Genomic DNA, 13,712 nt, shown 5'->3' with positions numbered 1-13,712 from the left:
ATATATGAACGTTAGACCAGTAACATTTTTTTCTCCTTACATGTCAGGGGTGCCATTCTTTTCAGATGGGCTGGAGTACACACAATTTAGTGAATGTAGTGTGGTTCTGTATCTCTATGAGTTGTTTAAAAAGGGTTGTTTTGAAAGGAAAGTGGTTAAGAGAATATCTGGATCTGAATCCATTCCATAGCTTTGTTTTTAAAGCCAAGCATATTATGCTGAACTGATACCATTTACATGAAAAACTCATTTAAATACAAAAATCTTAACCAGAGTGTCAGTTGGATTTCAATAACAATAAGTTTAAGATTTAATGTCACCTGGGTCTCTTTCCTGGATATATGTATAGCTGGAGTTGGGAATAGCAGTGCATAGAATTGTACTATAAAGGCATCGTAATTGATCAGGTAGTTGCATTAACAGTCACTTCTGTCGGTGATCTTATCAGGTGGCATCATGCTGGAAAATGTTTTTTTACTACTTTCCCATTTGCTGCCAAGTTGAAATGTTAATGTCTCTTGTGAAACAATAATATGGGAAGCATTATATAGTGATGTGTCGTGTTCATGACATTCAGTGGGCTAGTCAAGAAATTTTGCTGGATTGGAAAATGGCGTCCACCCTGTTCTTCCACCCAAGTCTGTCAAGGGGCATAGCAAACCAAAGTTGGATCTGGATCCCATGTAGTTCTTTGCTGTGCCCTTTCCTACCCCATTCATTCAATGAGGTCTTTTATGTGGTCTGCTGCTGCAATCTGGAAACATAGCCATCATGAATGGGAAATTGCACTCTTTTAGAATGCCTTCCCTTAAGCAATAGCCATTGTTCAGGACAATAGTCATAGACAAGGGCTATATTGTCATAGAATAATAAGGTACTCTATCCACTATGGAAACTGCTCTGGAGGACTTAAATGTCAAAGCATTCTTGCATCAGCCCAGGCTATCTGAAGACTCAGTAATGTAAATGTTAAGAGGGAGACTGTACTAGCCCTAACCTCTCAGTTGTCCGTAACACTGCGGTATATGCTGGAGTAGCAGAATGCAACCCCCCACATATGGTGGACTGCAGTTCCCATCAGTTTCAGCCAGTGTTTCAAATGGGGATGTATATTGGGAATTTCAGTCTTTGGCAAGTAATAGGATCCAGTGATGGTCCAGGCCAGGACTGCTGTGACTTTTGAGGGGGAAGAAATCAGAGCCATAGTTGCCACCTGCTGGAGACTCATCAAAAATGGGTCTAGACATAGTTTATCACACTTTTTGAGTATTGAGTAATTTCCGCTACACATTGTCTCCCTCCATGAAGGGGGGATTTGCATCAAATTCCAATTATAAAGCACTGTGAAAAGCCATTGTGAGGTTGTGTGCTGTTTAGATTTACCCTGCTAAGAAAAAGAGGACAGTGGCAAGAGTCTCCTTGTCACACAGCTAAGCAATACAAAAGCACCAGTTTACCAAGTTTAACACCTTGGCATGTTTAACCATTGTGGAAGGGACAATCACATACACATTTCAGACTGAGATCACACTGTTTGGAATTTATGTACAGAACCAGCTGTTTGAAATGTATTGAGTCTTTTTCAACTGTCTTTCTCATTCAGTTTTTCTGCTGTTAAGATGTAATCCCAAAAGAAAATAGTGATTTCTATATCCCTGGTGTGACTGACTCTAAAGTATACATAAGGAACTGAAGCATGTAGCCAAGCAGCAAAGAGAAAGGAGACAAGCTCCACGTACTCAAAGATGGTCAACTGTTACTCAGTGTTTATTCAGTGTTTAAAAAGCCCAACGCGATTCGGCCACACCAGGCCTCCTTCAGGGGCTGAAAACAAATATAAATTACACTTTAAATATAGTATTTCAAAAGACAGGACAAAACTTAGCAAACTATGATATACAAATATCCTTATAGAACTTATCAAAGTTATGCATAACCTGAAAGAAATCACTGGAGTTGTTACCACTCTCCAAATTACAGGACCCTAGAGATAAAGGGACCAGACAGTGTAGCATTTCTGTATATATACTCCAGTTGACCTTGGAAAGGTCTAACCAATATGATTTGACACCGGGACAAATGATGCAATCTTTCCTAACATTTGCTCATACTACTCATGTCATTAAATAATTGTTACATTTATACCCACACATGTGTTCTGATATATAATTTCTCTGTTATATTCAAATTAAAAACTGAAGGTCCAAATCATTTAAATCTACAGGCACCAAGGATTTCAGTTTTAGAATCCATGGTATCTTTTTTTTTCCTTTAGAATATGTTCTTTATTATATGCTATCCAATGTACATGTAAGAAATGTGGGATGAACCACAAGACCAGTAAAACGAAGAATAGAGGAACACCTCAAATCTGAAAAATAGAAGAGTGGGAGCTCCTTTAGTTGGTCATTTTGTTAAAATGCAACATTCTACAGCTGATTTTAGATTTTGGGTTATAGAATTTATAATCAAGACAATCCCTGTGTCCTGTGTCAAGTCATATAATTGGTTAGGCCTCTCTAAGGTCATCTGGAATATGTATATATACAGAAATATACCATCATATACCATCCACTTTGAAAGAAGCGATCGTTAGACCGCTCATGAAAAAACCCTCCCTGGACCACCTGGAGATGAAAAATTATAGGCCTGTTTCTCATCTGCCATTTTTGAGCAAGGTGATCGAGAGGGCAGTTGCTCTTCAGCTCCAAGTGGTCTTGGATGAAGCCGATTTTCTTGATCCATTTCAAACGGGCTTCAGGACTGGGTATGGGGTGGAGACTGCCATGGTCGCTTTAACTGATGACCTTCGTCTAGCCATCGACAGAGGGAGCGTGACCCTGTTGGTGTTGCTGGACCTCTCAGCGGCATTTGATACTGTAGATCATGATATCCTTCTGGAACGCCTGAGAGAGTTAGGAATTGGAGGCACTGCATTGCAGTGGTTCCGCTCCTTCCTCTCAGGCAGGTTCCAGAGGGTGATGCTCGGGGACAGTCGCTCTTCAAAAACAGAGCTTAATTGCGGTGTCCCTCAAGGCGCCATCCTGTCCCTGATGCTATTTAGCATCTATATGAAGCCGCTGGGAGAAATCATTCATGGATATGGGGCCAGGTGTTATCAGTATGCTGATGACACCCAAATATATTTCTCCATGTCCCGGTCATCAGCGACAACGACAGATGGCATCTCTCCCCTCAACCAGTGTCTTTAGGCAGTAATGGATTGGATGAGGGAAAACAAGCTCAAGTTGAATCCAGACAAAACGGAGGTACTTACGGTAGGGGCCCCCAAACCAGGGATTGGGCTGCAACCTCCAGTCCTAGAGGGGCTTGCGCTCCCCTCAAAGGACTGTGTTCGCAGTCTAGGGGTGCTTCTTGACCCGTCGCTTCAGATGAGGAATCAGGTGAATGCGACGGTCAAGAGCACCTGCTATCAGCTTCGACTGATATGCCAGCTGCGCCCTTTCCTGGAACAGGGTGACCTTGAAACTGTAGTACATGCACTGGTAACCTCAAGACTTGATTTTTGCAATGCGCTCTACATGGGGCTACCCTTGTGCCTAGTTCGGAAACTCCAGTTGGTACGGAATATGGCAGCCAGGTTGATCACAGGAACAGCAAGGAGTGACCATATAACACCAATACTGAAGTCACTCCACTGGCTGCCTAACAGTTTCCGGGCACCGTACAAGGTGTTGGTTATCACCTTTAAAGCCCTACATGGCTTGGGCCCAACCTATCTAAGGGATCACCTGCTTCCATATAATCTGCCCTGTACACTCAGGTCCTCTGGGAGGAATTTATTACAGCCCTTAAAGACCAGGTTGACGGCGACCTCCCAGAGGACATTCTCTACAACCACTCCGAACTTATGGAATGGCCTGCCGGACGAGATCCGTCAAATCACCAATCTAGAGAGCTTTAAAAAGGCCATTAAGATGGATCTCTTCCGGCAAGCCTTCCCGGAATAAATGCTCGGCCACAAATAAGACTTCCCGTCCAGTGAACTCTGCCCATGATGATTTTTATTTAGCTTAGTCGGTTTTAATATGTAGTTTTTAATCTTACATTGTTTAATCTTGTTTTAAGGGGGGGGGGGCATTATGTATATATGGCTGTATTTTAACCTGTTGTAAGCCACTTTGATTGCCTGGCAAAAAGCGGGATAGAAATTAAAAAATTATTTATTATTATTTATAAAAATGCTACACTGTCTGGTCCCTTTATCTCTATGGTCCTGTAGTTGGAGTGGTAATAACTCCAGTGATTTCTCTCAAAGGGTATGCATAAACATGATAAGTTCTATAAAGGTATTTGTGTGTCATAGTTTGCTGAGTGTTGTCCCATCTTTTTAAATACTATATTTTAAATATATATTTGTTTTCAGCCCCTGAAGGAGGCCTGGTGTGGCTGAATTGTGTTCGGCTTGTAAAACACTAAATAAACACTGAGCAACAGTTGACCATCTTCGAGAACGTGGAACATGTCTCCTTTCTGTTTGCTGCATGACTGACTCTAAGCCAGGTCAAAAGCAGTTGTGACCTCTGCTATTGAAGGCCAGTGTTTGAATGCAACTTAATATGTGTTTGGATTTCAACTCTCATCAGTCCTCGAAAAGTATGGCCACTTCTTAGGAATTCTGGCATTTGTAGCCTGTAACCTTTGGAGAGTTGTAGATTGAGGATGGTGGCTTTGAGTACTCAGTAACTTAGTTTTAAAGAAGGAAATAGGGGGAACCATGGCTATGTGAGGGGTAAGAAGTAAATGTAATTTTGGGACAGGTGCCATATGACTGATTAGTGCTTCCTTTAATGGAAAATATTAGCTACATAATATCACCTATCAGGCACTATGCTAGTAAAACCTGTAGAACTGGTTCACTGCTTCTATGCCTTGCGGGTATATTGGGTGCTTCGGTGCCTACTTTCAGGGACATTCTAATTGAATGTGGATCCTACATCTAAATTGTTTTTGCACAAAGTAATGATAATTATCCCTTTTGTACAGTAACCTGTAACTATTGTACATAAATCCAAAATAAATAAAGTGCTTTTTTTAATTAAACAAAAATCCCTGTACCCAAAACAGCTTGATCCTTTGGTATTCAGGCAAAACGTAGATTCAGGAGTGAGTGTCATGCTGCTTCCCAGATGTTACTGGTAAGTCCCAGCAGCCCTAGGCAACACGAAGATTAAAAATGCCAGGAATTAGTCCCATAGCATTTTGGGGGTTGCCTGATTTCCACCTCCAAAGGATGCCCCCCTTGTGACAATACAAGATTTATCCAGTGACTCCCACAGATGCTAAGACAATGCAGTTCAATACAATACAGACTGTGGGATCAAAGTACAGTGCTGCAAATAAATGGCTGCTAATGTCAGTGCCTGTAGAACAAGGATGGGAATTCTTCAAATGTCTTTGCCCTAAATCTAATTGCTAGTCCCAGATGGAGTGCACTCACTGTATCAATGGGAATTTGGTCAACTAATACTTCTGTAAAGTTCTGCAGACTGCTTGAGCCTTTAGCTGGGACTACCATCCCCTAGCATAAACCTTCAACTCCCACAAGCCCCTCAAGCTCAACATAATAATAATAATAATAATAACAATAATAATAATAATAATAATAATAATTTATTTGTATACCGCTTTTCCTCCAGATCAAAGCGGTTCACACATGTCGTAATACAGCACAAGAGCAATACAGATAATACAATAAAAAAATTTAAAACAGCATATTAAAAACAATCGGGCCATCAGATGACCTTAATCTATTAGGGAATACTTTCTCTACAACTCATCGGAAGGATATGCTACCCGGAAGAGATAAGTTTTCAAAGCCTTCTTGAAGGCTTCCAGTGTAGGGCTAAGTCGAGTCTCTTCCGTGAGTGCATTCCAATGGGTTGGGGCTGCCACTGGTGTTATATGGTCGGTTCTTGAAGTTCCCGCAGCCAGTCTGGCTGTAGCATTTTGAACCAGCTAAAGCTTTCGGACCTGGTACAAAGGTAGCCCCATGTAGAGTGCTTTACAGAAATCCAAATGAGAGGTTACCAGTGCATGTACTATGGTTTCAAGGTCCTTTTGGTCCAGACAGGGACGCAGCTGGCGGATCAGCCAGAGCTGATACCAAGCACTCCTGGCCATTGCATCCACTTGAGATGATAACTGTAGAGATGGGTCCAGGAGTACTCCCAAACTGCGAACCTTTAGAATGCCCTACCTCTTAAAAGAGATCCAAGCCTACATTGCAAGCTATGCAAGTTCTGTAAATGATCCTTACTGGTCAAGTATCAAGATCCAAAGGGCACAAATTGTAGAGGAAACTTTACAAATCCACGGTGTAGTGAATTCACACTAGGGCTCCTATGAACCACCCTTTAGCGACTAAGGCAAGCTATTGTGCATAGCCTATTTGTTGCTACTTGTTGTTAAATTGATTTCAACATGGCAAACTTATGGAGGAGACCTCCAAGAGGTCTCCTCCATAGGTTTGCCATGTTGAAATCAATTTCAACAGCCCCACTCAGGTCCATGATGTTCTTGTTTGAAACTGCTCACCGCTTTACAGTCGAGTCATCTCATGACATGTCCAAAGTACAGTGACCTCAGCATTGTTATTTTGACCTCCAGTGAGAGTCTGTCTTCATTTGTGCTCAGGTGCATTTATCTGTCCATTTCACAGTCCATGGTATCTGGATAACTCTCCTCCTAAACCTGATTTCAAATTGATTCTTTCCTATCAATTTTATTCACTGTCTAGTTTTCACATCCATACATAGAAATTGGAAATACTGTGGCAGGATTTCCCATGGATGTCTGTGAGGTGCAGGCACAGGGTCTTACCTACTGACTGCAATAGTTTTGTCCCATCTGCTTAGAAAACATTAGCTTGGGGTGTTCCTATGAGGAGCTGGCCAACACTGATACAATTCTGTTTCCTATCCCTTATTTCCTTTCGTTATGTCATAAATGGAATGAACTGTGTGAGGTGGTGCTGTAGTTCATGGCTAAATTCAAACCAATGACCTGTAGGGTTCTTTTTTTCTTTGAACACAGAAATTATGTCTGCAAAACTCAAATAGTGTTCAACAAACAATACATACATCGCAGCTTTCAAGGATCTTTCACAACTGTAGCCAGAAAAGCCAAACTGGTTCTGTTAGAAATACCACCAATGATGCAATTGCAGCATGAATTTTCTTCAGCCGCAGCAGTCCTTATGACTTAGCTTCCTTTGTGCCCTTGTCTCCAAATAATTTAAAAGAAAGAAAACAAGTTGAGGTTGGATGATGGAATAGAGGTCATGCTTATCAAATTTTCAGGTGACACCAAATTAGGAGGTGTCTAATATTCCAGAGAACATGATCAGAATTCAAAATGACTGTTAACAGCTGAGCCAAAACTAATAAAATGAATTTCAGTCAGGAGAAATGTAAGGTACTTACATTAGGCAGAAAAAAATGAAATGCAGATATAGGATGTGTGATACCTGGCTTTACAACACTACATGTGAACGGGATCTAGGAGTCTTAATAGACGACAAGCTGAACATGAGTCAACAATAACATCCCAAATCCACAAAGTAGTGATACCTTTAATCTGCCAACAAAATGTACAGCTCACTGGCTTCTTCATCAAGCAAATGTGTTAAGAATCATACAGGGGGGGAAATTATAAAATGATTTTGTTAGTCATAGGCTTGCATTTTCTCAAGGTGTTGTTCTTTGGAGGGTTATCTATGCAAGTGTGTCCATCCTTCTGGCCATGTGGCACTGGGAACAAAGCATTCCAAAGGTCAGAAGATAAAAACTGAATTCTATTAGCACTGCAAAAGCTACTTCTTCTGAGATCCCAGATGACTCCATTCTTAGTGAGGGGTGGCTTAGGCACCTGGTTATGTTTAGCCTGGGCAAGAAAAGGTTAAGAGGGAACATGATAGCCATGTTTAAATATTTGAAGGGATATCATATTGAGATGGAGCAAGCTTGTTTTCCGCTGCTCCAGAGACTAAGAAACTGAGCAATGGAGTCAAACAACAGGAAAAGAGATTCCACATAAACATTAGGAAGACCTTCCCAGTGGTAAAAACTGTTCAACAGTGGAAGACGCTGCCTTGGAGAGTGGTGGAGTCTTCTTCTTGGAAGGTTTTTAAACTTTAACTGGATGGCCATCTGCCAGGACTGCTTTGATTGTGTGTTCCTGGATGGTCTTTATGGTTTCTTCCAAGGCCCCATTCCACTGGGCTATAAATCGAATCAAGAATCGGATTATAGGAACATCGTTCCCATTTGAACTTGCCTTCGTTCCTTGTTTAGGGAAAATCATTCCCATTTGAATCCACGTTCGATCCAACTTTGATCAATTTTAACTAGCTAAAACACGAATCAGCGGTGGATAACCTGAGTTATCCTGACTGCACTTTTCCAAACTTTTTTTTGTTTTTTGCAGCTGCTGTGTTGGATCCACAGCAAATTAATGGGAACAACAAGGGTGTCCAAATCAGGGGAGGAGCAATGTTCAAAGAGCTGTCCCGGGGGTGTCACCAGCTTTGTTCTTTCCTGGCACTCCCAGTGCCATTTTCCCCTGTTCACGTAGCTTTTCCTTGGTGGTGTGTAAAACTTTTTTTTTAAAAAAGAAGAAAGTTAAACTGGGTTTTTTGGAGAGGGAGGGAAAAAGAAAGGAAAGAGAAGGTATATGGAGAAAGGGAGGCTGGCCAAAAACTTTGTGAGTGGAAAGGAAAGAGAGAAAAAATCCCCAAACCCTGAACGTGGCTCCTGCATCCAGCCTTGTTTCCTTTTCTGAAACAGAAAAGGGGTGGCTGGCTGCTGCATATTAAGGTGGTTTGATAAAGAAAGGTCCCCCTGCTCAGGAGGGGACCTATGGGGGCCAGGAGCCTCCTCACTCAGGCTCTCCTCAGCTTTTTGTGGGTGCTTATTGGGAAGGAAATGCCTTCCCTCAAATCCTCCTGAGGCAGGAATGCTGGACCCAAGGGTCTTGCTCATGAGGAGCCCCATTGGGTTACAAGTGAGCGCCTCTTTCTGCCTTGGAAAATCCCGAGGCTCCCAATTGTAATAAAAAGGGCCTTAGGCTGCCTAAGCACCCCCCCAAAAAATTAAAGGGAGGAACGCTAAGAAATACAACTCTTCCTCTCTTTATGTACCTATCCAACCCCTCAACTTTTTCTCTTTTCAAATTCCCCACAGAGCCATCCTTCTCTCCCACTCTTTGCAAATAATAATAATAATAATAATAATAATAATAAATATTCGAGTGTGTAAACCTTTATTTTTTTTAAAAAAAGAAGAAAGTTAAACTGTTTTTTTTGGAGAGGGAGGGGAAAAGAAGGGATATGGAGAAAGTGAAAGTGGAAAGGGGGAAAAAAAGAGAGAAACCCAAACCCTGAATGTGGCTCCTGCATCCAACCTTGTTTCCTTTTTTGAGAAAGAAAAGGGGTGGCTGGCTGCTGCATATTGGGGTGGTTTGAAGAAAGCTTGATTGACAGCTTAAAAAGAAGGTTCCAGAAAGGCAATGAGAACGAACAAAAAAACCTGCGTCAAAATACAACGGAGAAATATCAATGGGAACGAGAACATGGGTAAAGAAAAACTGAGTCCGTTTGCTTCCTTTTATAACGGGAACGATGGATCTGATTCGAATACAACTCAGAAACTTGATCTAATCCAGATTCACAACGATATACGTCGCTTTATATGCCCAGTGGGAATGGGGCCCAATTCTACAATTCTAATAAAGCATGCATCTTGAGAACAGTGGAGGCTCCTGGTAGTATCAGCAGTTAGCATTTTTCTTCTTCAACTACCACACATCACCATCTTTTCCACTGACTCACATCATCTCATATATGCAAGATGTTTCATAAATTGCTGAACTGCAATTCCCATCAACCCCAGACAGCACAGATAAGAGAATGCTTTAAATTAATCTTAACATCTGGAAGGCTGCATGATTCCCACCCATACTATGGTCTATCATACAGCTGTATCCAGTGACTGCACACATTGAGACATCTTAAGCAACCAAGTTTTTTTTTGTCTTCCCCAGAGGTTCCTAATACTCCCAAGAACCTCTTACAGTTTCATACATAGATTGAGACTCATATGACTCATATAAACAGATTTGCATTCTAGAAATCTGTTACTAAAGCAGGACAGACAAGGTATAATCAAGTGTTCTCTGGGTCATGCTGAGCAGCACTATGATGCTGAACATATCAGGGAGATTTTGAAATCATGGAACAGGTTCCACCAACAGACCACAGTACCACAGCTTTAGGTGGCTTCAAAAACCATGCTACATATTCAGGATTACCGTAGCATGTCACACAGCTACTCTGGAGCAGTTTCAATGACAGTAGAAATCAAAACATGCACTAGCAGAAGGCACTTTCATGATCTGTTGTGTGGATGTCTAAATTTCTACCTGAAGCTATTTTCCTGACTTAAATGCATCCTGCCACAGTAATAAATGTTGCTGAGAGATGGGTACTTTATAAAGGAGATGATGACTTTTCTTTGGTTCCAACATGCCTGATTAAAAGTGGCCCTTTGTCTTTGACAAATTAAGCAGGTAGAAACAGGGACCAAATCCTCCAAAAAGCAATCACCATCCAAAACTCAGGAAAGTTCTATATTATCCCTCAATAACCTCTCTGTAAAAATATACCAAAGAGATGTAGAGGCTGAGGCTTGCTCCAGATTACACTTACCTTTCATCTCGTTTGTCTACCTACTTCCAAATTAAAATTTAATCAGCTCAAATTTAGAATCCACATTTTGCAAAAATTGATCAATTAAAGTTCACTCTGTTATAGAGGGAGTGCAACTACAATAATTCATCATTCACAAAGCACCAAATGCTGCACTAGACAAAAACATGGGTATTTAGAGAATTGTGCATAACTTCAAGGGCACATAAATGCCGTTCTACAGCAAGGAAACAGAGAATAAAAACCTTTCTGCTGAATCCAATTTTAATCTCATTAAAAGAAATGGGATTTCTTATTCATTAGCACAAACATAAATCCCAATGGTTTCAGTAGGTCTACTCTAACTTAGCACTAAAGTTGGATTTAGCTATTTCTTTGCACCTTACTTCCACTTCCCAGCACTAAGAACCGCATGCCCAAGGAGACACTTCCAATACAGACAAGTTATTTCCTGTTCTTTCTGTGATTTGTTTTCCCTCAATTTCCATATCTGACCTGATCCCCTTCCCCACCACCATTCCTTTCCCCTTTTTGTGTCGTGTCTTTTACATTGTAAGCCTGAGGGCAGGGAACCGTCTCATTAAAAATAATAATTGTAAGCCACTCTGAGAGCCTTTATGGCTAAAGGGCAGGGTATAAATACCATAAATAAATAATATACAGTTGGCCCTCCACATCTATGGATTCCTTTTCAACCATCCAGTTTGAAAAAAATTTTTTTTAAAAGAAATTCCTAAAGCAAACCTTGATTTTGCCACTTTATATAAGAAAAATAATTTTACTACTATTTAATGGGACTTACCCCAGTGGATACCAAGGGACCAATGTACATCCTAAATGCACCAAATTCCATCTGATGTTGGAAGCAAAACAGGATCAGTTCTGGTTAGTACTTGGGTGACAGACCACCAATGAATACCAAGTGCTGTATGATATATTTCAGAGGAAGGAACTTGCAAAACCACCTCTTCAGTATTCATTGCCTAAGAAAACCCTATCAAATTTAGGGGGTTGCTGTAAGTCGACAGGTATCCTGAAAGCACATACAAACATACAATTGTCACATGAAACTGATACTAAAACACTTGACAGCAGATCACATTTGGCTCCATTGATTAGTGTTACTGCCAGACAAAATGTCTTTGTGAAAGGGAGTCGTTTGGTAGTCACATTTTTTCAGGATGTGCCACACAAGGGAGTCTTCAAGTTAATGGAAGGACAGCATTCCTGTTCACTTATAGTTGCCCTGTGCAAATGGCAGATTCAGTGTACCAAAAATGAAAATGCTTAGAACTCATTCCTTCTCAACAGCCAGGATTGCATTCATTCTGCTCTTCTGCACAAGAAAAAGAAAAAGAAAAAAGGAAAGTTGCATGGCTTTGGAACCAGAACTTCTTAAGAAATGCCAGTTCCAATTAAAAGAATCACATAAATTATTTGCCCTTGTGGTTACAAAGATATATCTAAGGGTATGTTGTAACTACTTTGATAATGATTCATAAGCTTCAGGGGGTGTTCAAATAAATCTCATTGTGAAAGATCAGGTTTTAGTACTCTACCTGGCTTCTTCCCTTTCCTCTTGATTAGATGACGCCTCACAGGACACTGCAGAATTGCACAGAAATAAGCAAATGTATTTAAATTTACAATCATTTTTTTCTTGGCCCAGAATTTGGATCACTTGGTTGCAGAGTTTCCATTCTTGACAGCACAAGACAATAAAAGTTATTATGCAAGGAAAAAGAATAAAACCTACACACATGCAGTTGTCAACAACAGTAAATTCCTAGCACAATCAGTACTATGGTATACCTCAATGACAAAATTAATTATCAAGGTAATACCTTTATCGGGTATTTATTAGGTAATAATATTATTATGTAATAATTTTATTAGGCCAACTTGGTCACAGAAAAATGCCTTGAAAATCTGGAAGGCCATGTAAGCAATCAAAACATTACTAAAATCTGGGGGGAGGGGGGGGGGGGAGAAGACTGACCTGATATTTAAATCTGCATGGTCAGAATAAAATGAAATTAAAATTGAAATCAGACTATACAGGTGGTATGATGCTTGAGGCTGCACTTGGGACTACATCCAGACTACATTCAGAACTGCAAGAATGGAAAAAAAGAAAGAATAACTGATCCTCCAGCTTTGAAAGTATACAGTCCAGCTGTTGATTGAAAGTGCCTCCACCCTTAATCCTGGGGGAACAATAATCTTTCTATATGCAGACACCACATTAAAAGAATAAAAGAGCAGAAACAAAGATCAGATTACCTGCGCAGACTGATGTTCCTGTTCTCATGCTCAACACATCACCAAATCCACTCTATATGAATCACCTTACCTTGCCAAACCAAAGCAACTGAGTTCCACAAGGTGCCTTGTTCTGTTACTTAGCTATAAAAACAGAAGCTTGTATCCAATTATGCACCACTGCTACTAGAGGCATGGGAATAATGTGGCCCTGTTGTTGGGCTACCAACTAGCATAGGCAACAGTGAAGAATGCTAGGAGTTGCAGTTCAACAATATATACATGCTCACCCTGCTTCCCATCCCTGCCCTAATGAAATGGGTATTTGTTAGAATGCATTTCCCCTGCAATTCTGTGACCATCACTACCCCATATGCTCATAAAACTGCACTACAACAAATGTGGGAGTTGGAAGGGAGAAGATTTGCTATGCAGGTTGTCAATTGAGATAACAATGGATACAGGCCAAACAAAGCCCAGGTAACCTATTAATGATTCAGTACCTACATTAGTGAAATTTCATGCCATCTTTAAAGACTAGAGCCAAGAACCAAATGTGCAGTTCTGCCAGATCTGACCAAGCGTTGAATTAAGAGCAGGGAGAGAAGAAAATCCTGATGCCACTAGGAGAAAAATTCAAATATAACACAAGTACACTGTTGGATCCTAGTCCACATAGAATATACAGGGATTTTAGAATTATCCTGAAAATACATCTCTCACT

Source organism: Sceloporus occidentalis, unplaced genomic scaffold, assembly GCF_023333645.1.
Source record: "Sceloporus occidentalis isolate IW3139 unplaced genomic scaffold, rSceOcc1.0.p SCAF_4, whole genome shotgun sequence".
Lineage (NCBI taxonomy): Eukaryota > Metazoa > Chordata > Lepidosauria > Squamata > Phrynosomatidae > Sceloporus > Sceloporus occidentalis.
This window is presented reverse-complemented; position numbering follows the sequence as displayed.